The sequence below is a fragment of the Halichoerus grypus genome, chromosome 10 (genome assembly GCF_964656455.1).
Source record: "Halichoerus grypus chromosome 10, mHalGry1.hap1.1, whole genome shotgun sequence".
Classification (NCBI taxonomy): Eukaryota; Metazoa; Chordata; class Mammalia; order Carnivora; family Phocidae; genus Halichoerus; species Halichoerus grypus.
The window spans coordinates 35,731,198-35,756,180 of record NC_135721.1 but is presented as its reverse complement, the minus strand read 5'-3'; the positions used below and the strand labels follow the sequence as shown (position 1 = coordinate 35,756,180).

The 24,983-nt window shown below is 49.6% G+C and overlaps 1 pseudogene across 31 annotated transcripts in view; it reads left to right on the top strand.

Annotated features, from left to right (window-relative positions):
- Positions 1-4,509: 4,509 nt before the first annotated feature.
- The window catches only part of LOC118544625 (NADH dehydrogenase [ubiquinone] 1 alpha subcomplex subunit 1 pseudogene), a 297,076-nt pseudogene continuing 276,602 nt past the window's right edge, over positions 4,510-24,983 (top strand). For 14 of the 31 annotated variants that reach the window (XR_013441700.1, XR_013441699.1, XR_013441696.1 and 11 more), the window contains exon 1: positions 4,705-4,980. The product of XR_013441700.1 is annotated as an NADH dehydrogenase [ubiquinone] 1 alpha subcomplex subunit 1 pseudogene, transcript variant X16 (transcript). The other 17 variants (XR_013441711.1, XR_013441697.1, XR_013441698.1 and 14 more) reach the window with 6 other exon arrangements.

The window sequence follows — 24,983 nt, the reverse complement described above, 5'->3', positions numbered from 1 at the left end:
CTTAGCCATCCTCATTACCTTAGTGAAAAATGCCACCTCTTCATCAAAGGGAAATTTTATTGATCTGTAATTATTTAAGGTTTTTAGTAGAAAGACTATAATTGTGTACTACTTGTCATTACATTTAAAAAAAATTGATGTCACTTTTTTTTTTTTTACTACAAATGATGAAACATACAAGAGCATATGGAATATGCACATAGTGGTCCCTCCTCACCTGGTCGATGTCCCGTGCTGTGGAGGGCTCCACCCCACAGGGCCAAGCCCTCCCCGTGAACAGTAGGTCTGGTACCTCCTCCCAATTCCACTGAATTCCCTCTGGTCCTCACTTGTGTTATCAGCACCTCCCTTTGTAGTAAGTCATTTCTGCCGGTAAGCATCCCGGCAAGCTGTTATTTCTCTTAACAAAAAAGGACATTTCTCTGGACCCCATTTCCTTCTCCAGTGATAGCTATTTCCAGAAAGTATTGTCTTCCACCTTTCTCCCCCTTTTCTCTCTGACTTTTGAGACCTTCACCAGCTCCTCCCAACACCAACCTCCCTCACCAAATCCATGATGCTCTCCAGCCGCCACCTCCGTGGCCTCCTAGCTGTGCTTACACAGGTGTTCATTCTCTGCTCTTAAAGCACCTTCTTTACTTGCCTCCTCAGGCACTATACTCTCCTGGCTTCCCTCCCGCCTCTCTGGCCCCTGTCCCACCATCTTCCCTCACCATCCTTTCTCTGCCGGCTCCTTTGACCCCCTGATCTGCAAAAGCTGCAGGGACCAAGGCTCAGTTCTTGCTTCCTTTTCCTATACTCATTCCTCTAGTGAACTCATCCACTCTCATGGCTTTATAGACTAAATTCCATCTAACTGAAGATCCACTATCAAGTTCAAGTTCCCCCATGGAAGAAAAAAAAACACTGCCAATTGAACTCTTATTTCATCATTTGCAGGTGTCCCTGGACTGCCCTGGGGTTAATGGTAATGCTTCTCGGCCCCAGCCCACTGTGCAGGAGCAGGATTCAGACTCTTCTCTCTATTCTTTCCTCCCAGTTCTCTTTACCACCCAGCTGGTGGGATCCTTATATGGTGTCAGGGAGGTATCACCTGGTAGGTACTACAATGAGCCCTGCCACATATGATTGTGCATATCATGGACTATGTAAATTTACTCTCTGGGGTTGCACAGTGTACAACCTGCACAACTATGTATTGTTGTCTGACTTCACCCATTTTTCCATATCTCTTTTTTTCTTTCCTCATAATACCCTGTCCTAAACTTTAGAAACTTAAGAGTAAGAATGAGACTCTTGAGTTCTGTGCGTTCTTCCCTGTCATCCCTGAAGTAGTGGCCATAGTCCTGGGCTTTGCTCCAATTGAGCACCCCTTACCCCATCGGTGTGATTAGAGGTAGCCAGACCCTAGTTGACATAGGCCTGGGAGCCCATGCTGGAACCAGTCATAGTGACAAAGGGTGACATTCCCTTGTTTTGCTTAGCCTAATCAAAGCTCTGCCCTGGGTATGGGGGTGGAGTCAATCCCAACCAAGTGTCAAGGCTGCCACTAACAAGGGAGAGATAGGATGAATGGCGGGCATCCATGGGTCTACTCCACGAGGTCTAAGGCAGGGGAGGTATTTGGGAGATGGAAGTGACTGGAGCCTGTGTTGAGGTCCACAGACAGGAAAAGGTTAAGGATGTTGGAGGGAAAAGGCCTATATTTGATTAGGAACAAAATCCTAGGAAAGAAGTGAGGATGGAGTGAGGGGAGGTGCTAGATTTGCAACAAGGGGATGAATCGTCTCCCGGGAAAGAGGGTGGTGGGGAGACATGTTTGCTTCAGTGATGGAAGGACCATGAGGGACGTTCCCTGATGCCCTCATGTCCCTGATTGGGAGGAGTGCTGTCTGTGCAGACCTTGGTGGCATGTACTTCTTGGGATGTGTCGGTGGGTAATTCTAACTGGCCATCTCCATTAGTGAGAATTCTTATTGTTGTAAGGGATAGGTCACTCCAAGGCTAGGATTTTGATTTACCTCTCAAATGAATAGAAAAAACATCTACCTTACACACATCTGCAGAATTGGGGAGAATATACCATGATGTAAGGGGATGTATGTGCAAAGATTCTTTTAAAAGTTCTCTGTGGGAATTCATGTGGCCTGGTGGTTAGGAATGTGGGCTCTGACACCAGGCGGCCTGGGTGCCCATCTGGGCCCTGCAACCTTGGGCAGGCTCCTGGTCCTCTCTGTGCCTCAGTCTTTGCTAGAAAGTGGGGGATGACCTTACTCAGAGGGCTCTTTTGAGGATCAGAGGTTGGAATACCTGTGCATGTTTAGAAGAATGACTAGCATCTAACAAATACTTTTCAATGTGAGCCATCGATATTTATAAGAATCCTATGACATGCTAGAAAGCACTGTCCTCAGACTGTGCCCTCTTCAGGAATGAAACTTATTATTTTACTAATTCGATGAAACCTAAATTTTTCCAATGCTGTTTTCATTGGTGAAGGAACATGTGGATGTTTAAAAAGTGTTTCCATGTAGCCATGTTCTGAGTGTCACCATTGTTTTCTTTCTGGTGGAATATGCAGAAATTAGCCAGTTGAAAGAGAATCCACTCTAGAACATTCTGTATTAACAATTATGGGAAGCAGTGCTACTGAAATGCCTTAATGAATGTTTTGTTTATGAATATGCTGGGAATGGCCTCCCCCTTCTCACTAGTATTCTCTCCCTACCTCCCAGCCCAAATGAGAAGAGCTCTGGATGGAAGTTCAATCAGGAATTAAGAGACAGCATTCATAGGATTATTCAGTGCAGCACTATATAGGGAGGATACAGTTCCAGTGACCTTCCACAGTGATAGCTCAAGTTGCTGCTTTGAGAGGAGGCCCAGCTTCATGTCTGAGGCCTTGCCCTAGAATATTCCAGAAGCTCATTGTAATAGTGTTGCTGTGGAAGAAACCACTGCTAAAGTGATGAGGCCTCTGGCAGGGTCTTCCCAGCAGGAGGGTTGTGGCCGCCACTTGGAACCTACATTTCCCAACTATTTCAAATTTCTATAATTTATTCCTGGTGATTTTTTTTAATTGATATATTTTTTTTTTAGTTCCCTCCCAGGGATTAATGAGTTGACTTAATACAAGTCTTCATAAATAAAATAAAATCTGGCTTTCTACATATAGGACAAAAATCACAACCCAGAGCCCCTACTTCAAGAGCCCTTGCAGACTCCTGGCGTCGGTGTGGATCTCCCATGGCTACTGGGACCCCACAAGCTAAGAGATGTCTCTCAGGGATGACCTACGGCCTCGCTGAAGCCCCATCTTCAGGCTGCTCATGAGGCTGCTGACCCCATCCTCATTCCCTGTTCTCCCCTAGAGAAAACACTGCAATGAATGGCACAACAAAGCTAGCCCTAAATTCCGGAAAACCAACAGGCATTCCTCTCTCCTGGGGGAAAAAAAACCTGCCAGAAATGAAAATATTTGGCCAGTTGGCACCCTGCAGCTTTCACAAGGAAGTCAAAGCACTTGGGCCTGATAGAAAATGCCCTGATTTTCCTGTTAAAAGAACCTAATAGAATACTGAACAAGTAGTCATTTTCCCCCAAGACAAACCTCGCTGTAAATGGAAACTGGGTCTTCTGACCCCTCCGGGGTGAGGTCCACTGCACACAGATGCTCCTTGCCTGGGTCTTCTGTCTTCCAACAAAACATTGTTTCCTTATTTTCTCTATATCCTTTAGGGGTCTCAGACTGTGGCCTACACAGCAGTAGGCACTAAGTCAAAACGTGTCTAAGAGCATCAGTGTTCATGCATGGCTTTGCGTGTGTGACCTTCCAGAAACCATGGTCGTCCTAATGCAATCACAGCCACCCTTCTGGGCTTCTCGGGAGGCAGCTGAGCATCACGTGGATCCTGCTCTCCTCCATAGCCTCTCATAATTTAAAAATGCAAGAAGCTGTGGAAGACCGCCCCACCCGCCGTATCATTCCAGAGAAAACCGGGAAGCAGAGGCTCCTCTCTGTCCTTGCCTGTTAACATTCATCAACAATCTTTTAAAAGTTCGATTGCTACACCTTCACTTCATTTCTTGGGATTTTAATATTCATCTCTGGCGAATGCTTGAAGTCTGAAAGACGGATAGAAAAGATTTTGGAAGTCACTTAATCCCCAAAGCAGAGCACACACCCTGCTCATAAACAGCTTTGAAGAGATCCGGATTTTAGATCCCATAATCTGCTATGTCAGAGGAAGATATGCAGAAGAAAACATGCCCTGAAATCAGTCTTGCCAGGGCAAAAGTAGACCCAACCTCCTTAAGGAATGAGACCATATTCCATTCTCCTCCCTTCCCTGAAATGCCTTGAAACGAGCAAGTGGTTCATGGGAGCTGTGCAAGATATTACAAAATTGCAGTGTATATTTGAAATTCAAATGCGCCTGAGATTCATGCATTTTGTTGTCCTGTGGTTCACATCTCCTAAATAAAACATTTCCCCTGTGTAGGCGCTCCCGGGGGTTCCAGATGAGGTCAGCGTTTGGGTGGCTTTGCCAGGGTCAGAAGGCTGCTCTTCCAGGAAGGGCTGCAGAGACCCTGGGAACGGGACCAGCCCAGCTCACAAGTATGAAGAGAATGTCGGAGAGGAAGTGGTGGCTGTGAGTCAGCATGAGTCATCTCGTTCCAATGAGAACGAAGACTGAGGTGTGCGCCCTTTTTTTTTCTTTTTCTTCTTTTTCCTCTTTTTTCTTTTCTTTCTCCCCCCCCTTCTCTCTCTCTCTCTCTCTCTCTCTCTCTCTCTCTCTCTCTCTTTTTTTTTTTTTTTGGTCTCAGCCTTGGGGACATGTTCGGGAATGGAGGGGAATAGTGACTGGCTGGCTGTTCGGAGCCCGGGCTAGTATTCCAGGCCGGCTGTGCCTGAGCCCGTGTGTGCCCCAGACCTTCGCGGCTCGGCGGCGGGAAGGTGGAGCCAGCAGCTTCTCCCCGGTGAGTACGTTCCTGTCATTTTTACGATCATTTCTAGCGTCTGCCTCGGAGTCTCGGATGGGTTAAAGCTGTTGCATCTCGGAGGGGGTACTGCACTCGAGACTTGGGGGATCCCTAATTTTAGAAAGTTGCTTCCTCTGCCCCCACCCCCAGAGCTACTGTGCGGTAGCCTGCTGTCTCGGTGGTTAATGGGGAGAATGTCGATCCTCGTGGTACACTGTGTTTGTCCCGGCAGAGACAGGGATGCTGGGCTGGAAAATAAGCTGTTCCAGACTCGTCTCTGGAGCCATGGTGAAGTTGAGAGATGGAGGTGGGTGAATTGGTGCTAACCCAGGGGTGCTGAGGCTGGGCCAGCTTCCGCTTCTCAGAGGTAGAGGAAAGACAGCCCCTGAGAAATTTCTGGCCGCGTGGTCTGAGCTGCCCAGTTTTTAGTGCACGAAAATACAATAGAGAGGCAGAATTTTGGCTTCCCTGTCTACGACCCTATGAATGATTCTGGGAACTTATTTTATGTCTTGTCTTTTCACTTGTGACTGAATGTCACAAACTGTGGTAAAGTCAGAAAATTTGTGGGGGGCCGGGGGCTTGGGGGCCAGGGGGGCTGGGGGTCAGTACTGGGTTGTTGAGTCCTTAAGGCTTGATATGACCTTGATAATGTGTTTCTCAACCTGTTACTATTCTGATGAGGCTTAGCTTTACAGTCAAGTAAAATACAGGAAACATTTTTTTTAAATGTCATTCTAGTTACTGTAAATGAAACGGTTAAAATGTCATAAATACCTTGTGATAAACATTTTTTGAATTTGCTTAAAAACCTGCACATCAGTAAGCAGGGTATGACAGGGAGCTTTTTCAGTAGAGTCATTTGAGTGTGTGGGCTTTCTGGGTTAATAATGAGTCAGCACCCAATTTCTAAAATTGGAGCAGCTCTAAGAGAACAAGCGATCTGCCCCCGAGCCCAGCACGGTGGCTGGCTGGCCCCTCCAGGAGGATCTGGCTGTTTGGTCTTTGGTTAAAATCAACTCTGAGTACCTCCCTTGTGTGGTGACCCCCTCCCAGCTTCAGTCCCAGCTCTTGTGTGCGGCTGCGAGGCCCCTTTGCTAAGGGGTCCCTCTGCCAAGACCCTCCCCTTTGGCTACTGTTGATTTTTAGGGCCTGCCTTGACAGAACCGGTTAAGCCTACAGTTTATTAAATTACAAATCCAGAGTTTATGGAGGGCTGGGATTGCCCAGGGTGAAACTGCAGCTCCTGTCCCGTGATGTCACACCTGCTGAGGGATGGAGTGGGAGCAGGGAGCGGTCACAGCCTGAGCTTTGAAGCTGGCATTCTGCGTGTTTCACACAGCGAGGTGGGGGGGGGGGGGGTGCGCCACCTTAACATCAGAGAGCAGGATTCCAAGGAAGAAAACCTCCCTTGAACCTTACTCTCCTTATAAACGGAGAAGAATGTTACGAAAAATTAAAAAAAAAAAAAATAGCTGGAGTTGCAGGCTGGTGGCTCAAAGGCCACATGTAGTCCTGTTAGAATCCACCCTCAACCCCCTCAAATTCTGTTAGCCTGCCCAGGATTGGTGGTGGTTTGGTTTTTGTTTTGTTTTGTTTTTTGTTTTTTGTATTCAGATGACTGTGGGGTCTCATATTCTTTGGATCATGGGCCCTGTTGAACCCTAATGTGGCAAGGCTCTGATAGCCTTGGGCTTCCAGACCATGGTTGCTGCCTGCCTCGGAGGGCCACTGGGAGGGCTCAGAGAGTTAGCATTGCCAAGTGCTTCCAACAGGGTCTGGGCACAGAAGAGACCCCCTCGATGTTAGCTCTGTCTGCCTCCCTTCTTACCTGGACTCTGAAGTCATCTGGGCTTGTGGCCCCTGAGTTAGTGGCATGACTTTCCCAAGCAAGATCTTGTGATTTCAATGTAATCAATGGCGGTTCCAAGGCTGAGAGTCTCAGGACCAACTTGGGGCCTCAGCAAGGCAGACAACAGGGGTTTCCAAGGTGGGAGCCCAGCCCAGTCTGTCTCTCTTGGTGAGTAATCTTTGTAAGCACTCGGAGAAATGCCATCTTCCTGGAGAGAAGAGCCCAAAAAGGCAAAATGCCCTAGGCAGCACCTCAGTGGCTTGCGCACACTAGCATTCTCTCCTGTCCCCATTTCAGAGAACATGCCAGGTGTCAACATGTGTTCCTCACCGGGTCCTGAGTCTTCAAATCCCCCTGGATAAACGCCGTTGGGAAGTAGTTTTGAGGTGGTTGATTTTATTGTAGACATTGATTGTATTCTTTCATGTAGAATTCGGGCAGTTGTATGAACGCTGGAAGCCAATTTACTGCTTACCCGTGAGAAATAAGCCTGTGGCGAACTGATATGATCACTTTTATAATCAGGAGAGTCATTTAAAAAGGCCAGAAATAAGACCCCGGGCAGGTCTGAAAATAGAGCATTCATTAATATGATTTGCTGCTTTGTCATATTTTCCAACTGCCAAAAGATGCTGATTCTAAGTGAGGATGCAGGCAGGGAGTAAAAAGGGAAGCCATCTACAAGAGAAAATGGAGCAGATATTTTCAAAGGACACCTGCAGCAAAAAGAAAATGCTGACAGTCCGATGACACTCGGAAATGGCCCAGTGCCCTGTTGTCATGGTGCCCTCAGCTTCGAGACTGGCCTTTTGCTTGCTGGCCCTGTCTCCCACTCCACACCGTTCATCAGCACCCCTATGCAGGCTTTCATTATGTCCTGCCAAGAGGATTTCGTGGTACCTGACAGGTGCCCCATCACCCATTGCCATACAGAGAGCTCACCCTCACATTGAGCAACTTAGCTTCCTGGTGTCCCACGTTCCTCACTGTGAAATGGAGTTAATAAGTACCAGCCTCTTGGGTCCTTGTAAAGATCAGTGATGATGAGCACACCAGTTACAAGCTATTAAGTACACAATCACTGACTTGGACATACACCCAGACATCTTTCTGTCTCGACCTGGGCCCTGGGCCCTGTGGGCACCCGTAAAGAATTGGCTCTCATGCTCCTGAAGTGAGATCCCATCTGTGTCATGTTCTGCATTTGCAAGACGTCTGTTGATTAGGTAAATGGGAAATGCTTCATGGTTCTCTCCAGGAAGACCCAGGGTACTAGATGTTGTCACCGACATCGTGGCCATCATGCTTTCTCTTGCCAACATCATCACAGTGAGGACAGCTCCCCTTGCCCTCAGCCCAACCACATGGTAGTATCTTTCTGTGCATTTTCTTTAACCCCCGGCCCCCGACGCGCACACATACCCACCCTGGAAGATAGGACGGACGGCCAGTTGCTCAACTTAATCGAGGTGCACGCGTCCCGGGCAGGTGAATCAGGCGGAGTAGCTGCTTTGAGGAGTGCGTGGCTGAGGGGGGCGCCTTTGCCTCCATCGGGAGAGGAGAGTCAGGAAAGGCAGGGGACCAGGAGGGCGCTGTCTATAATCCAGCAGACTGGGGCCACGGGCCCGAGAATCCAGGACCACTGGCCTCAGACCAGCTTCGAGCGTGGAAGAAGCTGGACGCTGTACCCATGCTCCCTGTCTAAAGGCAGCTACAGTCACCTTCTGGTTGTTTGAGAATCAGCCTAGTATAAGGAGCTGACTCATATTGAAAATATTAAGTAAGATACACTTAAAACTAAAACCAGGCTGAGCACAACGTGGCCTTTCCTTGCCGATTCTGAAGATATCCAAGATGATGCAGGGCCTCAGAAGCTAAATCTTCACACGCATCCTGTAGGGGTCCAAAAGTAGTGCCAACTGTGTCCCTTTGTTCAGTCAGCCTTCTCCGGTACTGCACTGCCGACATAAGGCGTCGGGAGCTTTATACACCTCCTTTCTGAAAGTCAAGGCTTTGCACGCTGAGCTTGGCTGTGTCGTGTTGGCCCGTTATAAACGGTGCCACTCTGTGGGCAGTTTTGTCCTGTAGCTGCTACCTGTCCCCAAACCCAGAGGACCCTCTCCTCTCCCAGTGCCGTGGCAGGGCAGCCGTGTGCTTGGCCCAGTGCTGTGGGGCAGTGCTTGGGCTCCTCACAACGTCAAGAGGGTTCTGGTTAGACCACAGAGCTCAGGCGAGGGGAAGCCAACAGTGGATCAGAAGGAAGTTGGGTCCACAGGAAGGAGGAGTGGTGGGGAGGCTTGTTTGGTCTCAGATGATTCCTCTGATTAAAAAAAGAGAGAGAGAGAAACACCCAGTTTTCTTGCATTTTGTATATGAGAAAAAGCTAATGGCAGTGGCACATCTTATCCATTGTGGTTTTCCTTCTTATCCCTTGTTTTTAGGATTGATTACCCTGCAAGGAAGGGTTTCTGCCATGGAGGCTTTTAGCCTTTCCCTCCACGCTGCCCTTTCAAAAATGCATCATACTTAAAATAATGGAATTTCTAGCAAAGGCATAAAGGCGTCATTTTAGCTGTTCTCCCTGGACAAGTCATTTATAGAGTGTGAGAGGGATGCATTGGTTTCTATCAATTTAGGCAGATATAAAGGAAAACTTTACAAAATAGCAGTGCCTCCAGCAACTGTCAAGCTTACTTTCTCTCAGATGGAAAAAGACTGAAAGCAGGCTGTCCAGGGCAAAGGTCATTGGGCAGCCAGTTCATTCATCTCTCTTCTCTGCATTCCTTAGCAGTGGCTTCCTTCCTTAAAGTTGTCTTATGGTTTTAAGAAAGCTGCTGGAGCTCCAGCCATCACCTCTGCATTCCACACAGGAGGAAAGAGGAAAGTGGGGGACAGAAGGCTAAGTATCCTAGGTGTCAGTCTCCTTTAAAGAGCTTTCCTAGAACCCCCAAGTAACCCTTTCTGCCTACATCTTTTATTGGCCACTGTATCTGTAAAGCAGCCTGGGGAATGCAGTTTTTTAACTAGGCACTTTGCAGCCCCGACAACATAGGAGTTGTTGACAACACAGGAAGTAGAGGAGGATGGATGTAGGATAGGCAACAAGCAGTCTCCACAACAGAGTGCTCCTGAAGACAGCTAGATTTATGTTTTACAGCATTCTCGGTCCTATGACTGGACCCAGGACAAGTCACTTAGCTCCTCTGGGATCAGGGTCTACTTTGTGAAATAACCACATTGCTGTTATCAGGGGTAGACTGACTTCAAGGGCCCTGAACAACTTGGAGGAGGGTGTTCAAAGGGACAGAAATCACTTGTTTGATTTTGGTATTAATAGTTAAAGAAGATTTCTTTTCATTCATGCATCAGCAAATACTTAATATTTACCCAATAAAATAATGATAATTCAAATGCTGCTTTGTTTACCGAGTGCTTGCTTAGGGCCAGGCCCTGTTCTGGATGCTTTGCAAAGATGACCTTATTTAGTCCTCACAGAACTGTGTGGCAGATTATCATTATCGTCCCCATCATTCAGATGGGGAAGCTGGGACACAGGAGGGTTAGAGGAATGGCTAAATCACACTGTTAGTAAGGAGAGGACCTTCGTTTTGAATGCAGCAGTCTGGGTCTTGGACCCAGGGATGCGGAGGTGAACTGGCAGACCAGGTCTTTCTATTTATGTCTTTCTGGTGAAATAGACATGAGCCCAACGTCAGGCTGTGGTAAGTGCCCCAGGGGACGGGTGCAGGGAGGCAGGGAACCCTCACATCCGGTAGCACCTCCTGCCTCAAAGGAAAGCAGTCCAAGCTTAGCGTTCTTCCCCGCTCCCCCCCTCCCCCCCCCAGAGCACATACCAGGAATCTCAGCTATGTCTGGGTTCATGACTCACCCCCTCCCTTGCAGCCAGCTTTCCCAGAGTCAGCTTCTGAGTCAGGACCACGCCCTTCCAGCCCCGAGGATACAGACTGGGCTTCATCCAGACTGGGCTTCAAAGGTTCAGCCGCGTTCCAGCAAAGAGCAGAATGGCCGAAGTAGAAAAGTTTCAGCTCCAAGGACATGGAGTTTATTCACATAATTCAACCTGATCAAAGGACAGAGAAGGTGAACCTGTCACACCCTCCACTCCACATGACCCCAGTATTTAGTGGCACAACCAGGGCCATGAGGATGCATGAGGACAGGATGGATTTTTCAGCAGGGGGTGTTTGCTGTAATTCTGCCTTGGACTAAGTCTAAGTCCCCTCCTGTGTTTTCTTTGCTTTGCACCATCTCAGAGCCTTGCTTCATCCCTCCGTCTTCCTCCTCCAGCTCCTTTACATTACATGATACATTTATGCCATTGCTGAGGGAAAATTCACATAAACAGATGGGGTGGCCAGTGAAACACATAGGCTGCAATGGGTAGTGGGGATTTGAGGAAAGCTCCTTGAAGGAGCCTGACATCTAAGAGGCTTAACATTTTGTCCTCCACTTCCCTCTGTCCTCCTGTATGGAATGCAAAGGTGATGGCTGGATCTCCAGCAGGCTCCTTGAAATCATGAGACAACTTGGAGAAAGAAAGGCAGTGCTAAGGATGGGTCCCAGGGCTTTGGGAGGCTAGGGGCTTTGCCTGAAGATGTGACTATTTTTGGAGTGGGTTTACCTGCGTGATGCAGAGGGAGGTATGAGAAATCACTGCTGAAATTCAATCTGTAGGTCAGCTAAGAGGGTCTGTCGGGACATCAGTTCCCTTTGTGTGGAGCTGCCTTTTATGCCTCTGGTATAAGGAGCAAGAGCTCAGGGCTGCACAGTGACTTTTATGGACTCCAGGTGCTTAGCCTTCGTGGCCCCTTCCTCATGTAAGAACATATCATGACTGTCTCAGTATAAAGATGAATGTTATTCAAACTGGATTCATTATTATATATTCATTTGCATTATATTCTGGTTTCTCTTCTGACTTTAAAATAAATGAAAACATTTAATTTTTAAGAGTATGACGCAGAGGTTGGCACGGGGAGGGCGGAGAGCAAGCACAGAAGGGCCTGTGACCCTTGGCAGCCCCTCTGTAGAGCCTCGACAGCCCCGACACTCACGTCACCTCTGGAAACGACAATGAGGATTTTCAGAGCAGATTTGTCCATCCTGTGCCAGTTTTCCTATCATCCCTCGTCTCCCTGATAATTGCTCTACTCATCCAACTGATCCGTTTAGTGGGTACAAATTTCAGTCTACGGAGCTAAGGTATCACAGACGTAACGCTCCTTTGTTCTCGAAATCTCTAAAGTACATTAAATCTGCTTTAAGCTCACTACATTACCCCCTCAGCCTGGCTGAGGGAAGATTTCGATTCTGTCATTATCGGGAACCGTCTGTCCCAGCGCTCCTGGGGTCATCGCACAATCTCAGAGTCACGCGGGGCCAGACAACCAGGGCAGGGCAGTCTGCTCTGTGAGGTGGCCGCCACCCTTGCTGTTCGACCCCTGAGACTCAGCAGGTGTGGGGCTCCCGAGCTACTCGGGCTCCCGCTGCAGCCAGAGGGGCCTGCAGGACCCGGTGGTCTGTCCCTGACCCCAGGCTCCTCCTCCTGCGGAGTGGGGGGGGGGGGGCACCGCGTCTGTGCCTCATGCTGTCTGCTGACTGCTGCTGGGCCTCTCCTGACTTGGCCCCCGCCTCGGCCTCGGCCAAGGGGGGAGAAAGAACAGTGATAGCAGAAGAGTCAGAGACACAACCATCTCGGGGGACCTGCGGAGGTCACATGGTGTCTTCTTGTGACTTCCCAAAACCTCCAGAACAGCACTGTTCAACAGAACCCTCTGGGATGATAAAAATGGGCGCTGTGTGTGCCGCGGTGCAGCCACGAGCCACATGTGACCTCTGAGCACCTGAAAGGTGGCTGATGTGACTGAGGAATTGAATTTAAACTTATATTTTATTTCAATTCATTTAAATTTAAATGTGGCAGTATCGTAGCCAATGAGGTTTTTCCGAGGCGCGGTTGTTGCTAATTAAATTTAAATGTACATAGCCACATGGGGCTAGTGGCTGTCATATTAGAAAGCACAAATCTAGATAGAGCCTGTTTTCCTAATCTGGGCAGCTTTGAAAGATGGGCCATCACCCTGAGGATGGATGTGGCCCTGGGGCGCAGGGGTCAAGTTGAGCCTGGCTCTCAGTTAGTCGTCAAAGGGGCGGACAGTTTCTGGGCCAGGCAGGTGGGGGTCCCACGTCTCTGCCACCAGGGCCACTAGTGTAAGCCTCAGTGTCCCCCTCTCTGGGGATAAAACCTCAAGTGGGCTCTCAGGGCCTCCAGTGCCTGGAGAACGACCTGCCCAGGAGGTGGCCCAGGCTGGGCACCTGCCACCGAGAACGTTCCCACCAGTTGTCTGCTGGTTTCTTCTGGGCGCGGGGGCCTCAGGTGAGGCCCGCATAGACCGTCTGGGCTTGTGGTATTTGATCACGAACTTTCCTGTTTGGGGAGAGGCATCCTTAGTTTTGTTTGTGTGGGGCCATTCCGGGGACTGACTAGATTGGCCTAAGGGACGCCTCAGGCTTGGTCCCTGTCACTGTCGTCCTATACATCCCCCAAGTGTGTCTTGTGACTCTTTTGGCCTTTTAAGGGAGAAGAATTAAACCATGTTGAGCCATCATCGACAGGAAGCACACAAGCAGTGGGGAACTAGGCAGAATGGGCAGAAGACAGCAAACCCAGGCCCCAGGCCCACGTCCCCCCTCTCCCCTGCCCTGTTCCGCTGCAGCACGACATGCAGCAAAATGATGTCCTCCCACGGGTGTGGGATGCTGGGACATGCCGCGTCCCTCCCCTGAAGCCAGGCCCCCAGGCACCGCACTGTTTGCTCTATCCCGTGGACTGACTGGCCACCGGGAGGCCATGGGCCGCCGGGAGGAACCTGCCTCCACTCCCCCAGCTCCTGGCCGCACAACCTCTGTGCCTCCTGGCCTGAGAAGGAGGGCTAGAGGAGTAAGTGCCACGAGGGTGGTTTCAAGGATGACAGGGCTCGCCGCGTGGAGAATTCTTAGCAAAGTGCCACACACCGTAGGTGTTCAGTAGTACTGACTGCTGTTAGTGGGATGGCTGCCTTTCTGCTCTGTGCTCCTGACCACACACACCTTTCTCTGGGGCCCCCGATCTCCCCCGAGCCGTGGTCCGTCCACTCCAGCTTGGGCGCCCGAGGTATCCAATCATCCTGCCTCCACATTCCATTTTCTCCAGGCCCAAGGGCAGCGTGAGCTGTACAGGATAGAGCTAGGGGAGAGGGATTCAGTTGTCCGTCCCTTCATTTATTCATTCGGTATTCATCAAGTGTTTACTGAGACCTCTGGAGGCAGGTGATAAGCAAATGTGGTTGTTAGAAAGGCTGCTGGAGGGGGATGCAAGTGGGGCAGGGCGAGGGGCCTCACGTATATGGGGTGGTCTCTGAGGGTCCCTCCACATGAGTGGAGATCTGAAAGGAGTCGGTTTATGCATTGGTGTCTTGCTTGGTTCTCCCTGTATGGACAGGCAGCTAGAGTAGGTTCCTGGCTCCCCCTGGCTAGCTGTGTGACCATGAGCGAGTCACCAAGCCTCTCTGATCGTCTGTACAGTATGGTGAGGTGACGCACCACGGCAAGGGCTCAACAACCCAACTTGGGGTCATCACCATTATGAAGACGCTCTTTACTTTGTATCAGGAGTTCTCTGGGGTCAAAGGGCACTGCCCACCCCAGCAGTCCCTCTACGTGAGCCCCATAAGGGGCTGTTTAATCTATATGTAAACCCCTTCTCTCCTTCCGGAGATAGCCCAGCCCATCACTGCAAAGCACCGACTGAGAAGCTGTTCCATCAATAATCCAAAGCCTGTTTTCTGGCACTTCCACATTTAGGAAGTGCTCTGCCCCCTGAAGCTACTTAGTCATATCCGTGGTCATGACTATGGTCATAATTCAGCACACTCATTAACATTCACTGGGCAATTCTTCTGTCCCAGAAACTGCTGAATTATAACACAAGCCTCGGCTTCTTCCGCGCTGAGCCCCTCCAGTCGCCTGGCTGTTACCACTGTGCTCAAGCTCTTCCTTCTTCCCACAGTTCCCGAAAGTGGGTGCTGAGGTGTTCGGCAGCCTTGACGCTGGGCTGCCCTTCTGGTCACGGACCACAGTTTTCCGACGTCCCCCCTCCCATGGGCACAGTGACCTGCCTTGTCCTGGACGCGAGGCTGAGGTTTGGGGCCCACACACCCATCCATTGGCCAACATCCCGGCCTCTTTGTGTGGGGACATGTGCAAAGCCACCTCTCCCGCATTTTGCATCTGGGTACTGACTTTTGGTTTAACCTCCTAGATTTGGCCTAGGTATTCTCTATATGAAGCTTGACATCATCCGCAAGTTAGAGAGGTGTCCCTCCCTTTTCCATGTTCACCACAAGACCGTTTGGCTCAGTGTAGACCAAGAGCAGAGACCTGTGGCACTCCACTGGGGACTGTCTTCAAGGTTTCCCACATCTATCATTCTGGGGCACCTCACTGAATACCAACAACCCCCCTTGCTGCACAGGTTTCACTGTTGCAGATGAATGGGTGATGAAACATGTCACATAATCAAATGTGTGGTGTGACCCCACTGACAAATGGGGCAGGTACTGATGATTTAGACGCTCAGCCAGACTCCTCCTGATGGGTGGATGGCCATCCTCTTTCTGTCTCATTCGCCTCTCCCCCATCCTCAAATACTGGCAGCTTCAGCTAGATGCTAGCTGTAAGTCACCTTAAACATCTAGAACATCTGAACACTCAGGTGGGGATTGTTGGTTTAGTTGCTTATACAGAGTCACATCCTCGGGGTTTGTGGGTTGGATGCATTTGATTCGTTTCAGATAGGCCTTTCAAGTAGGCATCACCAAGCCCGGCCTGACAGATGGGTGGCTGTCTCTGTGCAGCGGTCCCTTTGAAGTCCCCAGAAGTGCCTGTTCTGCGGAGGGAGGGGAGAGACCCAGAGTGAGTGCAGACTGCCACCCAGCAGCACAAGAGGTGACTGCAAATCAGAACGTTCCCGGTGAGAAAGTGAGTCACCCAGTCACTGTCTCACCTTCCCAAAGTGGGTATCGCCTGCTCTGTGTTCACCCGCTGAGTCCATCCCCAGGGGCACCTGCACAGAATAGGGATGGTCACTCAAGAGGGGCCAGATGGCTGCCTCCCCCAGTCATTACATAGCCTTTAACGGAGTGCAGTCCTCTCTTGGCTCATCACCACCTCCACATGCCCTCTGGTTGCCAAAATTATCAGAATCTTCCAACTCTAATTTCTACCACTCTGTGAAAATGAATAGCCAGTGAGTGGCAAGAGAGGGACTTCTTACTGAAATGGAAATTGTTCTTCAAGTTTCAGGAGAGAGTTCCAGAACTTTCTGAGCAAACAGCTTCCAAAGATCATTACAGTTACTCAGGGCTCTACCAGCGGAAAAGGGGGGACCCCCGGTTCTCATGTTGAAGGTTTTAATTTATATCTCGTGCAGGACTTCCGGGGAGATTAACCATGCTGCTTAAAGTGTATGTAGTATATCAATTTTGAAAGGGCCTCATGGCAGCAATGGGGGATGGAGAAACTAATATTTATGGAACATCTTCCATAGGCCCGGTGTGTGCTGGCTGCTTTATATCCATTAACTTGTTCAATCCCCATATCCATCCCGTGAGGACTGGGAACTCTTAACCCATGTTGCAGACAAGCAGGCTAAAGTTCTCAAGAGTTTCGGGATGCACAGACCAAGGCAGAGCCAGAATTCTCACCAGCCTCATCCCAAAACACCACGAACCCCCAACCGGCCAGTGTCGGGCTTTGTGCGGGATTCTATTTTCCAAGACCACAACCAGATTAAAGCCTTTTCGGATCTTTCAAATAAATCACTCCCAAAGGAAGACAACTTTTTTGGAATCCCTGCCTTAGCAGCTCTTCTACGACCTCAAGGAATCTTGCTGGAAGCTCTGTGGTTAGTTGTGGGGAGCGCACTCCTGCCAGGGGCACCTCACCTGGAAAAGGGCCCTCATTGAAGGTGGCACTGACCTTCAGCTGATGCTTTCCAGCATCTTTCGAGATGAGCAGAGAGGATGTCTCTTTTAATCTGCAAATGTGAATAGGGAATAGAGTTTCCTGCTTTAATTAATTCTTTGAATAAGTTTCGAAAGTGAAAGTAAATACGAAGGGGTCGGGCAAAAAGCACACTCTCACCCCCGTCTCCTACCCAGTTCCCACTGACCACCCCTCTGAAACCCTACTGTTCGTTGCTTATCTGTCCAGGGTTTCTTTATGCAAATGTAAGCAGGTATTTGAATGAATCTTTTTCCTTTCTTTCCTACTTTCCGCAAAAACCATCACAATCGTTATTACTGTTAAACCACTTTTGTGCTCTCGAGAGCAACGGGTTGTGTGTTCCCTCCCTGCATTTGGGGCTGCTGGGCTGGCCACGCTTCCCCTTCTCCCGCACCCTGGGGGTGAGGCCTGTGCTTGTGCGGGCATCCAAGGGTCAGGCGGGCACACAGGGAAGGCACCGCGTATGGGCTCCTGTGCCCAGTGAAGCCCCAGGCCAGAGCGGTGAGGGCCATCCTGAGGGTCCGGTGGGGCTGAGACGCGCTCTCACGGCCTGGGACTCCATTGACCCAGGCTGGCGATCGGGCAGCTGACAGTGACTTGGACGCCCTGGGCTTCATGAGGGTCTGGGACCCCCATAGCCAGCTTGACACCAAATTTTATTTTCAAAAGAGATGGATGAGGAGCTGGATTGGGAGTTGAAAAAAAAAAAAATCCATCTCAGAATTCTTTTAAACAAATCCCCCTAAGTGAAAATTTGTGCTCTGGCCGTGGCCGGAGGCACCCCAAGTGGCCATGGCTGACATTTCAGTGTCTTCTCTGGGCCTGGCCCCATTCCAGGTGTCACCAAATAACCCTCCATGAGGATCTCCATTTCTCAGGGAGGAAGCCGAGCCTGTGGTCACAGAGCTAACAAGTGGGGGAGCCAGAGTTCAGGCCAGACAGCCAGCCGCCCAGCTCCAGCTGGTTCTTCAGCAGTCAGCTGTCCTCACGGCAGGCCCCCCTAACCCCCGGGGCCGAGGGGCTTCCTGGATTTTACCCTCGGAGCACCTATGGCGTTGCAGGACAGAAGGCAGCACGGAACCCAGGGTGGTAGGACATCTGCGCTGAGGCATGACAGCCCAGGCCCCATCTGGGCGGCCCTGCTCCTTCCAGAGGCCCGGCTGGCTGGGAGCGTCCCTGAGAGGCACCTCCTGACTGGGACTGTTTCCACCAGCAGCAGGATTTTGAGCTGTGGAATTCCACGCTTTGAACAACCTTTAATTCGACACTGACAAACAAGAAAGCGGATGTGTTTATAAGAAGGCAATTTATTTTTGGGGGAAAGAGTTTGGGGGAAGACACTGGCAGAAGAAATGACAGAGAAAGTGAGTTGAAGTGCAGACTTCGTGAGTCATCCTTCAAGGCCTCTGTGTGTGTTACAGGCTGAATCGTGTCTCCCCAGAGTTCATGTGTTGAAGCCCTACCCCTCGAGTAACTCAGAATGAGACCTTATTTGGAAATGGTGTCGTGGTAGACGTGATTAAAGATGAGGTCATAGTGGAGTAGGATGGCCCCTTTTCCAATGCGAGTGGCGTCCTGACGAGACGGGGACATTTGGACACGGACACGTACACGGGGAGAAGGCCAGGTGGAGATGGCAGTGAGGCTGCCACAAACGAGGGAGGCTGGGAGGGACGCCGGGGTCAGATTCTCTCCCTGGCTGCCTTCAGCGGGAGCGTGGCCCCGCCACACCTTGATCTCAGACTCCTCGCCGGCAGAACTATGAGATAATACATTTCTGTGGTTTGAGCCCCCAGCTTATGGTCCTTTGTTACGGCAACTCTAGGAAACTAAAACAGTGCACATCCTTCCAGATGCTGAAGGAGGCCGCTCTGAGCAGGTTTCCATCCTGAATCCAGCTCAGCTTGGATTAGCCAGTCCGGAGACCCCTGCCGGCGGTGGTGACCACTGGGCCTGTGCCCAGGCAGTCCTGCTTTAGTTAAGCAAATAGAATGTTCTCGCTTTGTTTTAGCTTTTCCCGAACTGCAGAAACACGGAGGTCAAAAAGCGGAATTTGGTGTTTACGTTAGGTTTTTAAAAAGGGGTGAGGGTGGGCAGTGGGGGGTGGGGTGGGGAGAAAGTGCCACTTCATCTTTATATGTGACGGGATCCATGCTCTGGTGGGCCGCACGATGTGTCCCCAGGTAGGGCTGGCGACTGAGCCACGGTCTCCATGTGAACGTGAGCGGAGCACCATCTAACCTCATGCCAGGACCTCCCCCGGCGATCGGAACTTTCACCCACATTGTCCTTTGCCGGCTCCTTTCCCTTCCACCAACGGTCACACGCGTCCCTCCAAATTACAACTTACAAAGCAAGCAGGGAGGCTCCCGAGGGCCGAGAAGTCACACTTTTCTGTGGGGACTTTTGGCCTTGTTTCCTAGTTCTTGAACAAGGGTGACTGTGAGCCTAACACAAACATGGCTTTGACAAGCAGTTCAGAAAAACAGGAACCGCCAATTCATGAGAACTTAAAGAAAAAAATAGTTTAAAGAACTGAGAAATTGCCACATTATAGTGAAAGAATGTCAGGTTTTGGAAATGACAAAAACGAGCAATTTTCACCTCGAAAACCCGGTGGAGTCAGTTACACAAGACAGAACCACACACAAACACGAGCATTTCTTATAATATAAGGGCATTTACAGTCAAGAGTATTTCATGGAAAGTTATTTTAGTACCAAGGGTAGCCTTCAGCAATGAGTATTCGTCAAGAGAGCGAAACCTTGACTTCAAAGCAGGAGGCAGAGGAGCCCAGACTCAGAGCAGCGTCTGAGTGCGCTCACATGGTGCAGCTGGGACCAGGGACCGGGGACCGGGGACTGGGGACTGGGCCCAGCGAGAGGTTCCACGCAGCGGGAGGTGCTGCCTGGGATGCCCTCGTGACTGCGCAGGGGACACACCCGTCGCTGGCGCCCCCCACCCACCCCCCCCGGCTCGCTGCCTATTTGCTACAAGCATCAGCCTTAAGCTTTTTAAAGAACTCTTATATTGTCAAATTGAGGGCATTATTGGAAGCAAGCAAAATGGCATGCCAGACTCTGTCTGTGGGATGTAACTGAAGGTTATACCTGTTACCTGAAGGTAATGTCTGAAGAAACTATAAATGCACCAGGTGGAAGGCGGCCTATGGGTAGAGGTGCTGTGGGACTGCCCCAGGCAGAGGGCTCGGCTGGGGGGACCCTGGTGGCAGGCCTGCTCAGCCCTCAGGACAGCAGGGCCGGGGACTTCAGAACCAAAGACAGGGAGGAAGATAATCACCCACATTTCTCCCCGTGGAGCCATCTGCTGTTCCCATTTGGGCTTGTTTTCTTCCAGTGTTTCTCCTCTGTATATATTTAATAATTGCCTGGGCAGTCTATCACATAATTCAGTCTTCTTTAAAATGTAGAATAATACAGTTCACGCAGCACCCTTTGCCCCATTTTTGTGGTCACCTTACTTTGCAGCTACGCACAACTGGTGTCCCTTCAGAAGGGTGGATTTAAAATTTGCCCTCCCTGGGGCACCTGGCTGACTCAGTCAGTAGAGCATGCGACTCTTGATCTGGGGGTTATAAGTTCAAGCCCCACATTAGGTGTAGAGATTACTTAAAAATAAAATCTTTAAAAAGAAAGTTGCCCTCCCTGAAGAGTTTTACGATGTAAATCCAATAAACTATGCACTGAAAGAAAATGGAAAGGATTAAACTCAGCCTCCAGAAATACTGATTTTAAAAACAAATATGTAAATTAGCAGATTGTTCTGCAGAGGAGCTGGTGTAAAGGAGAAGGGCTATTCTCTGCTAATAATTACTCCTTATAAGTTGCCTGCTCATACTCCTTTTTTCTTTTTTTTTTTTTTAACTTCAGGGGAGAAGGGCCTCTATGTGGCTGAGTAGAACATAGTGGCCGTTGAGGTGCTCCCACATCAAAGCTCCCAGGACACCCCCCCCCAAGGGGCTCTCTCATGGTTAGGCCAGGCCTGTCCTCACAGCTGGAGGAAGGCTCATCCATGGTGTCTATGGCATCCCAGACTTCATGGCAGCAATGATGTTCTCACTGTCTCAAGCTTTTTTTTTTTTTTTTTGAAAGGGAGGAAGAGAGGGGTCAGGCCGAGGGAGAAGGAGAGAGAGAGTCTTAAGCAGACTTCATGCCCAGCATGGAGCCCAGCACAGGGCTGGATCCCACAACCCCGGGATCATGACCTGGGCTGAATCAACAGTCGGACACCCAACCAACTGAGCCACCCAGGCGCCGCTTTTTTTGAAATTTCATTTAATTTACAGTTTTTTATTTAGAAAAAATAGTTTATGCATTTCTTTCAGCCTGTTCATATTCTTTGCATCCTCTTCCTCCCTCCCTCCCTTCCTTTCTTCCTTCCTTCTTTTCCTTTTTTTCCTTTTTGGTTGTTGTTCTATTAAGAGCTCTCCTCATATTCTGAGTTTTAAACCTTTGCTATATATGCTGTAAATCATTTCTCCCAGTCCGTTGCTTGACCTTCTACTTTGTTTACCGTGTCTTTCATTTTACAGAAATATTTAATTTTTTTTTAAAGATTTTATTTGAGAGAGATAGCAAGAGAGAGCAAAAGCGGGAGGAGAGGGAGAAATAGGCTCCCTGCTCAGCAGGGAGCCCCATGTGGGGCTCCATCCCAGGACCCTGAGATCATGACCTAAGCCGAAGGCAGCCACTTAACCAACTGAGCCACCCAGGAGCCCCAGAAATATTTAATTTTTTATGTAATCCAATCTGTTATGATTTTCTGGACACCCAGGTTTTGGCTTGCTCAGAAAGTCTAGATCACAAAAAATATGTGGTATTTTATAATTTTATCTTTCTGGTTTAAAATACCAAGTTCATGGGGATTTATTTTTGTTTACAATTTGAAGAAGAGGTATCCAATCTTTCTCTAAATGGATGGCGGTTTTTCCTAGTCCCGTTTATTAAGCAGCCTACTTTTTCCTGCTGAAAATATTTTAAGTGTGTGGGTTTTACGTTGGGGGAGTTGGAAGGGGTGAAGTAGGCAATTTTGGTTGGAATGTGGAACTCAGTGTTTTGGCATCACATCTCTATCTGAACTTGGGGCTCAGGGATGGAGGGAGGTGCAGAGCTTTCAGAGAAGGGGTTGGGTGGATAAGCTGGGACAAGTGGACAGCAAACATGGTGGAGGGACAGCAGAGGAGGATGCGAGTGGAGAGCCAAGAAAAAGCTTGGAATAAACAGATCCAGCTTGGGGTCAGCTCATGGAAAGGCAGGTGCTCATGCTGGATACAGGCCAGCCTGGGCCAGCCCGCGGGAAGACTTGTGGGCATGGGGAGAATCAGGTTCGGATATTTGCGTGTTGAAAAATTGGATCTCAAGTGTGAAAAGTAGACATGCCATCCGGGTAGAAAAGAAGCCTGATTTTTCTGGAGCCAGAGAAACCTGATCCGTGAAAATAACCTGAAGAGCAGTCATGGACACAGCCTACAAGAAGGAACCCAGCCCCACCAAAGCGTGGAGTTTGAGTCAAACCAGAAGACTTAGTGGGGCTCAAGTCTGCTAACAGCTTCAGAGGGTGGAAATCTAGAAAGAGCATCCAGAGGGCCAGCCTGAAGCCCCTCTTTCAAAGAAGACTTTCCAGGATGCTGTGAGTTCTGTCTTGCCACCATGAAGTCGTTAGCGGGGAGAACATTAAGTCCCCAGCACCCTCCCTTCTGGGTCCCTAGCAGATACCAGCTGAACCAACCTCATGGGCTTATGATCTGTGCAATTGTTCAGGGCTCTGTGCTCAGAATGCCCACACCCAGACTCTCTGACTCTGCTATCGCCATCCTGAAATTCTGAATAGTTTTGGAACAAGGGGTCACACGTGTTCATTTTGCACTGGGCCCCACATGTTCTGTACTTGGGCCCGAATATAGGTCATGGGTCCCAGCCCTGTTCTGGGAGCCCAGACAATGCTTGCAATCCTTGAGCACAGTGTTTGAGGGAGCCCTGCCAGGTGGCAGAGGCAGCAGGACTGAAATATAGTTGCCTTTCGTGACTTGGACTCTTCACTACTGCTTTATGTAACAGCAGGTCCTGATTTATGAAATGTGGCTTAAAAGCAACTTACAGAAATGACGGGGTAGGGATAGAATTTCCAGGGAAATTCTGTCACCATTAAAGAACCTCTAGCCACAGGACCTGCTGTACTTGGGCTGTGTTCTCTGCACTAGAAAGGACCCACAGAGAGAGAGGGCTGCCAGCAGGAGGCCTAGGTGCTCTACTGAACTGAGGGCTCAAGGGTGCACTTATCCTAAATTTCCCAGAACTAAGAGTCAGGTGCCCTGAAACAGGGGTTGTAGGAGGCCTCTCTGTCCCAATCTGAGACATGCTGCATGGTGGGGAGCTGTTGGACAGCCTTCCCAGTGTCTATCCACCAGTCCCTGGGGATTCCTGCAGATTGAAGGAATCTTCTTTTCTTTTTGGGATTCTGCTCTCACCACCCACTGTGTCCCGCCTCTGCAGGACCTCCCTAGGCAGAAGCATCTGCCTGGCAGCAGCATTCAGGGACTGAGAAAGCACCAGGCAGAGGCGGACCCATTTCTCTTACTACCTACACATTAGACCCAGGTACTCCCCCTAGGGAAAACTTGCAGCCCAGTTATAAAGAAGGCACCACAGGATGTGAAGCCAACTCCCATTCCTACCGAAATTCTAAACACACAGCTCTCTGGTGATTTCTCCTTCAGGATTTGACAGATCAGATTCCCAACAAGGAGAGCCCACTGAAGTCAGGACTTGCTGCGGGGTTCTTGGAATTTGGTAGCTCACCCAACATGATGGTTTATGAAATGGAACATCCAGAACCTCCAGTGCCAGTTGCCCCCATAGGAAGCAGAAGCTTCTGTAAAACTTCCTCTATGCTGTTTTTATGCTCAGGCCACCTGTGGGTCAGTTATTGATAATGTGGCAATGGAGGTGAGGGGGCATCAGTGAGTGGTGTAGAACATAATAAATGCTATGCCCCACAGTCAAGTGTAGAATGAGAAACTCCAGGCTGATTTAACAGAAACTTTTTTTTTTAATTGCAGGACTTCTCAGAGCCTTTAGCCATGCTTTGTACATGTCTGAAATGCGCTTTGTAAATATCCCAAATGTCATAACATAGACAGTATATCCTAAATGTAGGTGGTGATGGAACCTTCCCCTCTTTTTTTCTTGGAGAATTGTATAGGACCAGAGTTCCAAAGAATGAAATTTGGGACAAAACATACCAATGTTACAGAAGTTTGGAAGGAATATGTTAGTATGGGATAAAAGAGAGTGACATTTGGATTAAAATTTTAAAAATCAGAGAAGATCCCTAGATGTTCCCAGATGGGAAGAGTGGTAAGGTAAGAGGCAAAGTACAGTGACAAGTGGCAGATCTAGGGCTGGCTGGGCATGTGGCAGATCTAGGGCTGGCTGGCGAGGGCAGGCTTGGGGGAAAGAGGAGGCCGGGGCAGTTTGTTAGAGGCAGACCACAGTGTTGGGCCTTTCACTTGCAGGCAGTGTGCATTTGTGTGTGTGTGTGTGTGTGTGTGTGTGTGTGTACAGTGCTTATGGGTTTTGAGCAGGGGACAGGATGATGAATGCACAGCTTCAGAAAAATGACTTTGTGGGAAGAACTGAAGACATCCTGGAGACCAGTCGCCCTCTTGGAAGGCAGCCTCATCAAGGAAGCTTGGCGTGGCCAGGAAGGAACGGACCCAGGTGGTGGGGCAGCAGATGGACACAGAGATCAAGGTAGAGGTGGCAGCACGGACAACTGGCTGAGTTTTGAAACTCCAGGCCGCCCACGTCACCACTGACATTTCGAAAACTCAGAACAGATGGTAACACCTGGGCCTGTACAGATGGGTCAGGAGGATGGCTGTGACCATGTAAGGGGTGGGCACGGAGTGGAAAGAGTTTCTCCCACTGGAGCATTAAGAATATTACAGAGGGGCTCCCCCTCTTTCCCTCAAGGGTGTACTGGCTGAGCAGCCACCAAATAGCACGTGGGAACAGCTGCATGCCAGGAGCACACTGCGGCCCACCCTTTGGGGTGTCCACGT